The following is a 14,821-nucleotide window of genomic DNA, read 5'->3' as shown; positions in this document are numbered from 1 at the left end:
ATGCTGCCCACAGATTCCTGAGCAGTGGGAACTGCTCTACTTACTCATGTACATATGATGGGGAGTAGTTTTGTGTTAAAGATGTGGGGTCTGGAAGAGAGGGGCAGGTGGAGGGTACTTGTAGATAGGAATGGATGATCGCTCGTACTTCTTATCCTGAATTTCTCAAGAAAGTTCCCTACTCTAATGTTGTTGGACCCACCCACTAATTTGTCCAGCCACCTATCCATCATTTATTTTGACAAGTTTATGGAAAATCAGCTAACACCAGGACAGCAAGCATTAATATACTTGTCCCTAACTGAAAGAACTTCTTATTAAGGCATCATTTCAGAGATGAGCCAGTTATTAAAATAATATCCATAAGTATTCAAAACTATGTATTAGGCGTCATGATAGTCCCTTTACACAAGCTGATTTGATTGATCCTTGGTAACAATAATTCAGGAGCTAGACAAATTTCCACATATTTGCTATACATGATAAATTTTAAACATAGAGTCTGAGGGATGCTTGGGGAGACAGCGGGCTTTGGTACAGACATGGCCAAGTCCAAGAGCCACACCACACACAACCAGTCACGAAAATGGCACAGAAATGTCATCAAGAAACTCCGGTCACAAAGATACGAATCTTTTAAGGGGGTAGACCCCAAGTTCCTGAGGAACATGCGCTTTGCCAAGAAGCACAACAAGAAGGGCCTGAAGAATATGCAGGCCAACAATGCCAAGGCCATGACGGTGCATGCTGAGGCTATCAAGGCCCTTGTCAAGCCCAAGGAGGCTAAGCCCAAGATCCCAAAGGGCGGCAGCCGCAAGCTCAATCGACTTGCCTACATTGCTCACCCCAAGCTCGGGAAACGTGCTCGTGCCGCATTGCCAAAGGTCTCAGGCTCTGCCGGCCAAAGGCCAAGGCCAAGGCTCAAACCAAGGCCCAGGCTGCAGCTGTGACCCCAGCTCCGGCTCCTACTTCGACTCCTGCAGCGCAGGCTCCCAAAGGTGCCCAGGCCCCCACAAAGGCTTCAGTGTAGAGGCTTCTGCCTGCCAGTGTGAGGACAGAAGGACTGGTATGAACCCTGGGCTTCTGTCTGCATGGGCCTGATGTCCTCCTGTGCTATTTGTACAAATAAACCTGTGGCAGGAAAAAAAAAAAAAAAAAAAAACAACATAGTCTGAGGAATTGCTCAAGGTAATCTAGTGAGTAAGTGACAGAACTGAATTCATACCTGTGCAATTTGACTTCCAAGTTTATGCTTTTTGCTACCATCCCAAACAGCCTTCACAGTCTAATCCTTTGTGACATTAATTAACTTTCTGAAGTTATGTTGCAGTTGGTGGATGGAAGGATACTTTTGTTTAATATTTTGAATCTTTTGGAGAAACACTGTAAAATTTCAAGGATGCCAAATGATTTTTATTAAAAATAATTAGAACGATATCCTAGTCATCAAGAATACATTTGTATTGGAGGGAAAAATAAATGACTAGTGCTTGAAATAGAAACCCCAAAGCAATATGTAATCACATACAAAAATAACATGAGGATGCCAGCCCGACTCATGTGATTCTTTCTTTCCTCTCCCCCCTTGTGATTCTCGATTTATCTTATAGTTAAAAAGAACAAACCCCTGGGATAAATCACTTCATTCCATATCATTTCTTTCTGCTTTTTTGAATTTAAATTTGAAAATGTGAAGCCTGAGAAATCCTAGAATCTAGTCTTTTTAATATGAAGTTTAATTTAGGAGATGGCACGGAAGAAGAGCTGTAGAACTTCTAATGGATTTTTTTTCTGAAGGAACATGAAATTAAATATTGGTAATTATTTGACACGCTTTTAAATGTAGATTCTAAATCCATCCTATCATAGGAACTTCCAGATGTACCAAGCATTAGTGTGACAATTGAAATGGTGAAATGCTTAAAAAATGATGAGAAACCTCATTTTCAAAACCAGATGACAGATACAAAAAGTTGGCAGTATGTCTAAAAGAAAACATAGCATGCAGAGGGAGATCTAAAAATACTATAAACAAAAACTGAAAGACAACTTGGAATCTGATTTCAGAAATGTTGTAGATTTTAAAATAGCCCCAGTGACTTCTTTTCCCCTTTACAATGAAATTTGATGCATTTTCATTTAAGAGTTTTTTTTTTTTTTTTGGTTGTTTTTTAATGCCTGTGCCATTCTTTGTAAATTTCATTTTAGTTTATAGTTTTATTTTTTTATCATTCTAAGATTTAAATATGCTCTCTAAGTACATTTCTATATCATGATACCCTGTTTCATTTCTAAAACTGAGTGCCCAGTGGGCTAATTCACTTTTGTTGCTGATAGTGTTGCACCCTAGCATAGGGCAAGAGGTTGGATGAGAGCAGTGCTTTTTTAACTCTGCATCAGATTGTATACCAGATTCCCCTGCAGAGCTCCATAAAACAACAGATTGCTTGGGCCCCATCCCCAGATTCTCTGATTTGGTATGTCTGGAGATGCCTGACGATATGTATTTCTAACAAATTCCCAGGTGATGTCTATGCTCTTGGTACTTGGACCACATTTTGACAACCCCTGATCTTTCTAGAGAAAGATTAGGAACAGAGGGCTGCAGAGAGTTTCAACATTGACCAACTTAGCTGAATCTGTAGATCACTGACATAAATGAGACAATGAGTAAAATATGGTTTAGAGGATGGAGATTAAAAAAAACCCAATATGTGTCATAATACATTTTGAAGTTTTTGACTGCAACATAAATTTGAAAGTGCCTAATATGCATATATGGTATGTTCTAGCAAAAACTTAAAAAAAAATAATGAAAAAAAATCACTGGCCTAAAAAAGAAATTCTGGTGATTGATTAAGTCAGTAAAAAGTGAATAGGCCAGTGGAAAGAAATATCAGCCTATCTCTGTAATTAGAGCTAGGTATGAACAGCTTATCACCATTCTGTTGATACTTGGCAAGATGACAGTGGTAAAGTGAGCCAGCTTCTTTTGAATGCATGTGATACAATATAAACTAGATAAACAAGGTTTCAAAATTTACTGGAGTGGCTGTAAAATATATAGCCCCTTTATACATACCTTTAGGACCCAACCAGAATTGAAACATTGTCGAAGTAAATCCAGGAAAGTAGCAAATGAAGTACAAGGTATAAATCACTGATTCTGTGAAACTTGGGAGAATTCAGAAAGGGCTGAATATAAATAAGGTAGAGAATGGTAAATTATGGCAGTTAACTCTGCTGTTTAGCTAATGAACATCATTGACAGAGTTACCTTCTACAAGTGTATATCTCTCTACCTCTCTCCCTTTTTCCCTCCCTCCTTCTCATTTTCCCTCCCCCTCCCCCATTTCCTTCTCTTCCTCCCTCCTCCTTTATGTTCAACAAATATTTTGGTACATCTGCTCTATGCCAGGCACAGACTGCGCTTGGTAGGCTTTGAGATGCCGCAATGAGTGAGATGTTATGTTTACTCTCATGGATCTTTACAGTCTATCAAGGTAGATATTTGGCAAATGATTTAAATTAGGAAACATCCTGTGAAGGAAGAGTGTGTACTATAAAAACATGTGACAGAGGGACATGTCCTATCAAGGAATCAGGCAAGGCCTCTCTTGGTGAATGTTTGTACTTCCATGCTTTGAAAGAAAGACTTTGTCTTGTCCATTCCTTATCCTTGACCCTACAGCACTACCTGGAATATTGTGTCCACTTAATAAATATGTGTTGACTAAATAATTCTGAGCTCTGAGTGTGAATAGAGCTAGTTAAGTGGAGGATTAATGGTAATGGGGATCATTCCAGGAAAGTAGCACATGATGTGCCCAAATGTAAAGTTGGTTGTCCAATATGGTAGCTACATTTGACTATTTAGCATTCGGAATATGGCTAGTCCAAGTTGAGATGCACTATGAGTATAAAATATGCAACAGGTTTTAAGGACTTAGTATGAATAAAAAGAATGTAAAATAGCTATTAGCAAATTTTAAAATACTGATTACACATTGAAATTATTGTAGTGTAGATTTGTTGGGTTAAACCAAATATATTATTAAAATAATTTTACCTAGTTCTTTTTAAATTTTAAAATGTAACATTACATGTGTGACTTGCATTTGTGGCTCCATTATATTCTTTTGCACAGCACTGATATATAGTATGCCATCCAGATGGTTTTATTTGATGGAAGTATTATGTGAGGGGAATCTGACATGTATTACACACTCTTGCTCTCTGATCTGAAATTGGAGACCATTCCATCTTACTTGTTCCTGCACTGTGGCAAGTCCCTGTACAGAGAGAAACGTGTCTTTCTGAAAAGCTGTTGCATTGTAAAAGCTTACTGTGTTGACCTGTTATTTGATTGTCGTATTGTGCATCTCAATACAAAAATTTTAGTCTCTAAGAATGCTGCTGAGTGAATAGATTTAGTGAACAGCTTCTGAGAAGTGTGGTGATGGATGTAAATGCCAGCCATATTTCTTTCATGAGTCCCATTCCTAGTTTGTTTGCTTGAGAGGTTATGTTGATTGGACAGTTTGGGGTTTATTTGGCCAAGTGGTGATATACTGAGGCAAATTGGTTCTGTCTTCTGAGTAAGAATAAACTATGAGAAATGGAAGTAGAGTGGGGACCATTCTCAATGGATACAACTTCAGCTTGTAGGTGTTTTAAATCCCTGAATAGGAAACAGTGCCAATGATTAGAATCTTTATATTCTGAATACATTCAGAAGGAATGTAGCATCGGGAAGGAGAAGGAATGTATTGTAAAAGTTAATTCCGAGGTCCAGCTCTGTGTGCCCATAGAGCAATAGAAGCATGAGAACTGGCTGTATATTTGCAATTGCTTTTAGTTGAGAGGGTCCTTTGGTTTCCAACAAATAACTAAACTCAAGAAGAATGATAGCATGCAAAGCTATATAAATAAAACAATGAAACAACATTATTTTATAGGGAAATCTACAAACCCAAACATTAGCAGTAGTAATGAAGAGTTAAAACAATTAAAATGCATCCTAATACATAATACTATATATATGCTATGCTGTTAGATGATATTTTTACTGTCTCATTCTGTCCTTCATTCACTTGGAATTAAGAGGAGCCAAGAAGTAGTATTTTGTTTAATTGTTCATGATGAGGAATGGACCCAAAATAAGGCTCTCTCACTGCATTCAGATTAGCCAATTTGGGCAAATTCATGATATCCAGTTTGTATACTCCACGGGTGCCAAAAAATGGCCAAGTGTCTGGACCTACCTCATCTTAATAAAAAGTGGAGAACATCTCAATGACCCTATGAATTTTACCTGTGAGATTTTCAGTTTGATTAACTGTTCAGTTTGATTAATTGACTTTAGACCATGGTTCGTGAGGCAACAGACTTTTTTGTCCATTGTATACATTTTTGAAATTTCGTTTGTTAGTTACACTTTACACATAATGTTATCTTGATGTGCAAAGCTATGACATTGGAATTTTATCTTAATCTTCTTGAAGACCTAAAGGATAAACAATATTTGATAAATATTTGCATACTTACTATGTGCTAAGGTAAATCTCAGTTTAGCATCACAAGAGATAAAGCATTGTCTACATTTGAAATACAGAAAATTTCTCAGTCAAGATGGCTCAGGAAAGCTAAACAAGGTGGAAAAATGTATTCAGGGCCAAGGTCAGGCCTTTTCGGGGGGCCTAGTGTGATGGAGTTCTCCTGGCATCTACTCAAGTAGGAGTTCACAAGGTTAATTTGCTCTATGCTTCTGAAACACAAAAGAGGAAATTTTAGAAGGCTATGAAATATACTCTTTGAGGTTAGGGAAAACTTTGCAGAAACTAAGAAAGCTATAGAATAGAAGTGCCAAAGGTGATAAAGAAAGGTATTGAGGAGGAGGAGCTGCTGAGCCCAAAGCTTGGGAAGGGAAATATTAGCCTTGGTATAGTTCAACAAGTATGATGGAATCTAGCTGTAGGCCAACTACTGTTGTAAAATGGCTCAAATAAATAATTTATTCCTCATTAACAATAGTAGGCAGGTGAATAGCAGTGGATGATTTTCTTTTGCACTGTTTTAGGGGAGGAAAGGACCCAGGCTGATAGAAACTCTGCCATCTTCAACACCTATCTTCCAAGATCACTTCCATTTTGGTCAACTATGTAGGGAAAGGAGCATCTAAGAGATTGTTACAGATTTTGCCTGGAAATGGTCCATGTCACTTCTACTCCCCTTCTATTGGTAGATCTGAATTATGCAGCCATGTCTAATGCAAAGGAGACTGTGAAAGATAATCTAGATGTGCACTGAGGCAGAAGAGGAGAACCCGGAGCAAGGCCAACAACTAGTGATCTCTGCTAGATTGGTTCAACTAAATACTGATTCTGTATACCTTCAACACAATCTGATTTTTACCTTTAGATCGCTCTAGAGTAGAGTTAACACAACACCTCATGCCAAGTCAACACTTGTGACACTTTGGTGTTTACATGTGTTCAGCTGGATGCTTAACTCTGACCTCACGTGTCATAGCTCTCTGGGAAGAAGTTCAATCCAGTATAATATTACATAATCTTGTTCATATCCTTATCATGCAGACAACTTGATAAATGCAAAAAACATGCTTTTTGCAGTTAGATAGACATGGGTTTGGGTCCTTGTTCTTGACTTCTTATTGTGTATGCTTGGGTAAGTGTCTAACCTCTTTGAGGCTTAGATTTGATATCTTAATGAGAAAAGCAGAACATAGCTAGTTGGTGCTCTTTAACTAAAACTTTATCATTTATTCCTTTCCTCAAGCTACAAGCACTATTTAGTATTAAATTACATTGTGCATACAGAGCTATAACTGTTTACATTTACTGAGGAATATAGTTGGTGCTCTTTAAATGCTTGTTGAATGCCTGACCTCAAATCAATATTCTAGAATTAACAACAATCTAAATTTAATGCAAGCTAAAAGTTTGAAGATTCTGCTATGACCATGATGTCTACTTTTTCTTCCTTAGATGGGATTATATACAAGGGACAGGAACTTGGATAGTCACATTTAAAGCTTGCCTGCCAAATCATTTTAAAATAAAGTTGGCAAATTATTTTATCTCTTGCTTTTCCTTTCTCTGAGATTTTTAGTACAAGTTGCTTGATTGACATATAGGGAAAAGAAAAGACATGTTCTACACTTCAGTGAGGATTAACCAGAGAACAGTTTACACTCCTAAAGATCAGCTGGCATGGTGACCATGAACTTCCGAGCTTCCAAGGATCACAGTAAAAGTGTGCAGAACCAGGGAGAGAAAGGGTGACAAGAGAGAAAGGGCAGTTTCAGGAACATCTGCTTCTTCAGATCTTTCCCACCTAAGAGTTGCCTCATTCAAAGTCTTCAAACAAAGCTCAGGAAGAAAGCCATTTGTGTCAGAACCATGTTTAGTGCTGAATGCGTAGAGAAAGGGCTCTCCTCCCTGCTGTGCTCCACATGGAGATGAAATGGAAGCTCTCTATTATGCATCTGTGTCAAAGTCATTCCTTCATCCAGCTATCCTACTTCCAGAATAGAGGAGATTCTATCTGGGTCAGCCGATTAACCAGCCCTTGTCTTAAATTTCTCTACCTTCTCTCATGCAGTCTGCAAGTATTTACTGGCCTTGGGAAATATAAGTCTTTATCTCTCATGGAAGTTACATTACAAAAAAAAAAAAAAGGGGGGGGGACAGAGAGACAGAGAAAGAGAGAGAGAGAGATCTCAGAAATAAATAGAAAAAAATATAAGGTGCATTATAGGGAGAGTAATGGCTCCTACTGATGAAGTAATAATAATAATAAAAAAAAGACTCTCTAAAGGAAGTAATGAGTGAGTGTTGAATTTAGATAAGGCAATCCAGGAAGGTCTTTCTGTATAGGGGTCATGTGAGCTGAGAGCTGAATGCTGAGAAGTCCAAGGGCCACCATACATATAGCTCTGAGGTCAGACCCCTTTAGGAAGTGGGAGCAGCAAGTGCTAATGCACTGTGAGAGAGTATCCTTGGCTGGTTCAAGGAACAGAAAGAAAAAGTTTGTGTCCAGAGTGGAGTCAGTATGGCTGATGATGTGCGAACAGAAGATACTAGATTAACTAGTTCCTCTTAGGCCATCGTAATGAGTGAGTTTAGATGTGATAAGAAATCATTTGTACCTACTAAGAAATTTTTATTTTTGTTCATTCCATGTGGTTAAATATTCTGTGCTATGAAAGTTCTTTTTCTGATGTCTTGAGCTCTGCACTCAAAATCGTAGTTCGTAGGTCTGTCAAATTGCAGAAGAAATGGAGAATTATTAAAAGAATTTTAATAATATTTATTGACACTTGCAAATTGCAAACTCTTGAATGGCAAACTTTATTTCTTTGTAATCTTTTCCACATTTAGAATAAAGACCAAAATCCTTCTTTTTCTAGATGATTGTAAATGAGGACTTTTATTTAATGTACCAAAAATTACACCATTATGAAGGTCCTATTTCCAAAGGGTGATTGCTAAAAGCCATGTTCTTTCTTTAAGGCATGTTTCCCATTTAAAAGCACTTATCTTTGCAAGAATGAATGAAATAGTTTAGGGAATTGGCACTAATTGGGAATGACAAGCAGACTATAAAGTCCTGTGCTCTTTTTCTTCTAGGTATGTTTTTCTTTGAGCTTTATGCAAACCATTGGCACTTATTCTTTCTTTCTTTCTTTCTCTTTCTTTCTTTCTTTCTTCTTTCTTTCTTTCTTTCTTTCTTTCTTTCTTTCTTTCTTCTTCTTTCTTTCTTTCTTTCTTTCTTTCTTTCTTTCTTTCTTTCATTTTTTCTTTCTTTCTAAGATTTTATTTATTTATTCATGAGAGACAGAGAGAGAGAAAGAGAGAGAGAGCGAGCCAGAGACATAGGCAGAGGGAGAAGCAGGCTCTACACAGGGAGCTCGATGTGGGACTAGATCCAGGGACTCTAGGATCACGCCCTGGGCCAAAGGCAGGTGCTAAACCACTGAGCCACCCAAGCATCCCTTATACATTCTTTCTATTTCAAATAGATTTCAATTATTTGCTACCTTGATGTTTATAGCTACATTTGTTTGAGGTTTGTCCACATATAAGAAGTAAAAGTTTTTTGAGAAAATAAGAAACTGTAGGCTGTTTCAGTTAGGGCAAAAACCTCCAACTAGCAAATGTAGAATATGGCGGTGTTGATTTTTTTTTCTTTATAGTTTCTTTTCTTTTCTTTTTTTTTTTTTTTTTACCTTTTTCTTTTTCTTTTTTTTTTTTTACCTTTTTTCTTTTCTTTTTTTTTTTATTGGTGTTCAATTTACCAACATACAGAATAACCCCCAGTGCCCGTCACCCAATCACTCCCACCCCCCGCCCTCCTCCCCTTCTACCACCCCTAGTTCGTTTCCCAGAGTTAGGAGTCTTTACGTTCTGTCTCCCTTTCTGATATTTCCCACACATTTCTTCTCCCTTCCCTTATATTCCCTTTCACTATTATTTATATTCCCCACATGAATGAGAACATATAATGTTTGTCCTTCTCCGACTGACTTACTTCACTCAGCATAATACCCTCCAGTTCCATCCACGTTGAAGCAAATGGTGGGTATTTGTCATTTCTAATAGCTGAGTAATATTCCATTGTATACATAAACCACATCTTCTTTATCCATTCATCTTTCGATGGACACCGAGGCTCCTTCCACAGTTTAGCTATTGTGGCCAACTTTCCTAATCTGGGAAGGGAAACAGGCATTCAGATCCAGGAAATAGAGAGATCCCCCCCCTAAAATCAATAAAAACTGTTCAACACCTCGACATTTAATAGTGAAGCTTGCAAATTCCAAAGATAAAGAGAAGATCCTTAAAGCAGCAAGAGACAAGAAATCCCTGACTTTTATGGGGAGGAGTATTAGGGTAATAGCAGACCTCTCCACAGAGACCTGGCAGGCCAGAAAGGGCTGGCAGGATATATTCAGGGTCCTAAATGAGAAGAACATGCAACCAAGAATACTTTATCCAGCAAGGCTCTCATTCAAAATGGAAGGAGATATAAAAAGCTTCCAAGACAGGCAGCAACTGATAGAATATGTGACCTCCAAACCAGCTCTGCAAGAAATTTTAAGGAGGACTCTTAAAATTCCCCTTTGATTTAAATGAAACAATATCTCTGAGGTATATGTGTTTGAAAGTTGAGATCTGGTGTGATTTAAGTTTTATTTTTATTTTGTGCTTTGCTTGTTCTTCATTAGATATATATGGTGATGCCATTGAGGCACATGCTATCACAACTTTGTTTCTCTGCAGAATTGTTTGGAACTCAGGATTATTAAAGAGATGTTTGGAAACAATGAGTTTTTAATGGCAGTTCCTAAAATGTCTTGGGAAACTTGATGAGGCTTGTGATTGCTGTTTTGTTAAATGTTCTTTATTCCCATTCATTATGCATTCTTTTGGCTTTAGCTTTGGCTTTGGTTTTCCGTTTTTGGAAGTGATCCTACACTAACTGGTATCCACCTTGTATGTGATGAAGTGCCTCTGGGTATGTTTTCTGGAGCTGGCCCATTTGCACTGCCTGAGATGCAAGTGAATGAGCTGGATATTGTCTATGTGGTTTTGATATTCGCATAGTCCCTGGCTACAAATGTGACAGGCATTCTGGGTTAGTGACCCTTGGCAATGAGTGAGTTAAAACTTTGCAGAGTTAAAACACCTCTCCAGTGGTTGAGAAATAAAATTCATTGGTCGAGCATGCTTTGTCAGGAGTAACCAATTCAAAGCAAAGAAACAAAAGGATGGAGATGATGGGCACTTCCCTTAATAGAGCAGTGGGAATAATGGAAACTGCCAGGGAATTTCTGCTGCTGGCATTTATCTTTTTTTTAAACTGATTATAAAGGTAATAGATGTTTATAGAAGTTGTAATTGGGACCAAAATTAAAGTATTGTATTAACCCCAAAGTATAATGTAATATAAGGGCCATTAGTAAAGTATAATACAGATGTTGAAGAACCAATGCAATTTATTCTTTGTCTTCCTGTCCCCTTCCTGCCACATTGTTAAGGGAGGTCTTTTGTCTGACTGCTTCTTTACCAAATTTGTGGAGATATAAGTAGACTAAACAGAAAGAAACTGATATATATAGGTTGATTTACTTAGTGAAAAAAGTAGCTAGGAAGGGAAGGGGACATTAGGAGAAGAGGAAAAACTAACACGGAGATAGGGAGTGAAGTTTTGGAGGGCTTTAGAAGAAAGAAAATAAGAAGTGGAGTAGCTGCTATGTGGTGTGAGATTTGGGGGAGATCGAGTGGTAAAACAACTTTTAGGAAGTTTTCCTGTGTGAAAAGATAAGGCGGTTTGCTGAATATCCTAAGATGCAATTTTTCATTAATTCTTCCATATACTCTGAAGACATTTCAGTAAAGATATCTACATTTTTCTTCAATACTTTCAGAGTTAAAAATTGTGTTCCTTTCTCATGCATCACCATACTGAGATGAGATCTTTCTATTTGACAGGCATATAGATCAAGATTTTGATGGAAGAGCTTAAGGTACCATATCAATAAATTAGGTTATATAGATAAAATAGAATATGCAAAAAAGATAATACAACTTTCCTTTATGGCCCCACCATAAACTAAGATCAGACCCTATGTAATGTCTTGTATCCTTTTTCCACTAGCCATATATACAGATACATCTCATTGCATTCCATTTGAAGATTGCACTGTGTAAGGTATTATAATTGATTAATTCATTTTCCTATTTTTGGACAACCAATTGTTTCCAAACACTTGGTTATTATAAACAGTATTGCAACACATATCCCTGTAGCTAAGATTTTGGTTATATCCTACTTTGTTTTACTAGGACAAGAGTTGGTGAGGAATGAATTATTTGGAAAGAAAAGAATCAAATCACAAGTATCTAATATTTTCTGAGGGTGAAATGCCAAATTAATTGAGGCAAAACAAAACAAAGCAACCAGGTGACTAAAAAAATGAAGAGTTTCGTTATAGAAAAATGAAAATTAAACCAAGAAAATTCAGAAACATATTAGAAAGTGAGTTGGGAAAATGTTCACAATTATAAACTCTTTCCTCCGCTTTATGCTATAGTTAAATGGACCAGTAAGATGTAAATATGTCATAAATAAAATGGAAAAAATATGGAGTACACAGAAGTACAGAGTAATGTAGTAATTAAAACTTGCCAAGAGGGACACCTGGGTGGCTCAGCAGGTTGAGCATCTGCCTTTGGCCCAGGGCATGATCCTGGAGTCCTGGGATCGAGTCCCACGTTGGGCTCCCTGCATGGAGTCTGCTTCCTTCTCTGGCTGTGTCTCTGCCTCTCTCTCTGTGTCTCTCATGAATAAATAAATAAATAAAATCTTTAAAAAATTGCCAAGAATGACAAAAAGGAGCTAGAAAAGATCAAAGAAGAGTAATCGTTAAGATCTATAAGAATGAGTTTGTGTATGGATTGCCTAGATTATACTGTTGCATTTTGAAAGATGAAGACTAAGAGATTATGTGGCCAAAATTAATGAAATTGTGATCCAAGGTGAGGTGAAGAGAGATACACTCTTCTTTTCCATATTTCACAAAGCAAGAAATTAAGAATGCCCTTTGAAACTTGATACTGATACTTTGAAGAAAAAAAAAAAAGAGGAAATCCCATAGTCTTTTACTGACCATAATTTGGAGATAGTATGCTTTATATGGTTTGAGTATGCAAATTTTTAAATCTTTTTTTCATGTATATGGTGGATGCAGTGGCCATACCAGTTAGGAATGTGTTAAGCTGCAACTAAAACTCAAATGAAAGACCCTTAAAAAAATAGGGCTTACATTTCCTAATGTAATAAAAAGTCCAGAGAATGTGGCTGCTGATGTCAGCTCCACTGCTCATAGAGGTGGTCAGGTACTGTGGTAGTCTTGTTTGCATTGTTGTCTCCTGAATGAACCACCCTTGTGTTCTCCATGCTCTTGTGTCATCCCCTTCTGTCAGCTCTGTGCTTAGCCTATAGGGAGGTAGAGGAAGTATGGAAATGCTACAAAACATTTTTGTCTTAGACTTTGCTGTTTAGAATTCTATAATATCAAAAACAGTTCTTCCTTTCCCCCTTAGCTTCCTTCTGTCATGAAAACACCTTGCCACTTAGCAATATGTATAGCCATGGATGGAACTTGATCATCCTAACCCTCTATTAAATTTCAACTGATATAGAATACAGAAAATCTAAGCTATAAAAGGTTGTGGCTTCACTCATGAGATTACTCTCTGCCCCTCTGTTTCAATTTGTGCAGTAAAAATTTTGCTTCAACTGACAAGAACAAAAAGGGTTTTGGTAATGTCCCCACTGCTATTGATCCTTCACAGTTTCTGGATATGAAAGCAGGCCAAGAATAAATAAGCATCTTAAAGCTCAGATATGCAAGAGGAATGTGCTAGACTAGTGATTCTCAAACTTAAATGGCTATCAGAATCACCTGAAGGGCTTGCTAACCACAGAGTGATGGGTTCTATCTCTAGAGTTTCTGAGTCAGTAGGTCTGGGATAGGGCTGAGAATTTATATTTCTAACAAATTCACAGGTGATGCTGATGCTACTGGTCTAGGGATGATGCTTTGAGAACCACTATGCTAGAGATATAGTAGCTCCGTGTAAAAAATGTAAATGTCAACAGGAGTCAAGCAGGTAATATAAATGATGAAATAGGCTTGAGTGTCAGACAATAGAGAATATATACAACTAGAGATCTGGAGACACAAGTCCTGCTGAAAGGGGACAGCCCCTGACACTGTTCTACAGATTGTATGTTATGGGTTCAGTGTAGCTAAATGATCTGATTTCTAAAGAGCAGCTGGAAATATATATTTTATAAGTATAATTTCTCAATTTGCATATGTTGAACACTAGCTAAAATATGATTTAAGTAATACATGTGTCAAACAAATGTTTCTTCAGGCTGGATGTGGCCTGTAGGTCACTTGTTTGAAACCTCTCCAGTGGGCAAAAGGCAACTCTGTCCACCCTGCCTCTTCACTCTCCTACCCCCATAATAACTCAAACATGAATATGCACATGCACCTGCTTTGATCGAATGTAGATGTGGAAATTTTTGCAGTGTTTGTTAGAGATACAATCTCCAATAACTCAAAGAATCTATTTTTGCTAACACTATCAAAAGAAAGAGTAGTAATAAGATCATGTTTATTACCATGTTTATTACCCTTAACTCATTTTCTTTGATGTTTATTTCCTGGCCCCTAAAATGTTTTAAAGAGAAAATTCCAATAAATTTCTTCACTAATTTCTGTTGATTTTAAAGTATTATAGATGGCTAAACATAACAACATTCTACCACCTTAAAAATCTCATGCACCTGCAAAGTTGAGAGTTGGTACCGTTTGGAAACAAAGAAGAGGAGAGCCTGTTGATTTCCATGGGTTGCATTTGTAGCCTCTTATTCCTTACCCTTTTATTTCTTGAACCAGTTAAAATGTTTTATTAACCATCTGGTCACCTACAGACTCAGGAATAAAACAATGCCAAAATACACCAAGAAATCTTGTAAACACTTTATATATATAAAGGAATGAAATAAATACCTGGTCAGTTTATCCATCTTTATTAATGATTCCTTGGATAGTTTTCTTTCCCACTATGACTAACAAGTATCATCTAGTTATGAGAGGCCATTATACAAAATCATTAAAACATGCTTAACTGTACTGTGTTAATTATGCAATGATAAATTATTCTTTATTTCTTCATTAACAGTATTGTAGCAGTAGAATTAGCATTGTTTGTTCCTT

General features: G+C 37.2%; 1 protein-coding gene and 1 pseudogene across 2 annotated transcripts in view; both read left to right on the top strand.

Annotated features, from left to right (window-relative positions):
* Positions 1–14,821, top strand: part of TENM2 (teneurin transmembrane protein 2) — a 1,512,848-nt gene that overhangs the window by 551,976 nt on the left and 946,051 nt on the right. The window lies entirely within an intron of this gene.
* On the top strand, positions 535–1,144 carry LOC112651828 (60S ribosomal protein L29-like; annotated as a pseudogene).

This window comes from Canis lupus, chromosome 4 (genome assembly GCF_003254725.2).
Source record: "Canis lupus dingo isolate Sandy chromosome 4, ASM325472v2, whole genome shotgun sequence".
Classification (NCBI taxonomy): domain Eukaryota; kingdom Metazoa; phylum Chordata; class Mammalia; order Carnivora; family Canidae; genus Canis; species Canis lupus.
This window is presented reverse-complemented; position numbering and strand designations above follow the sequence as displayed.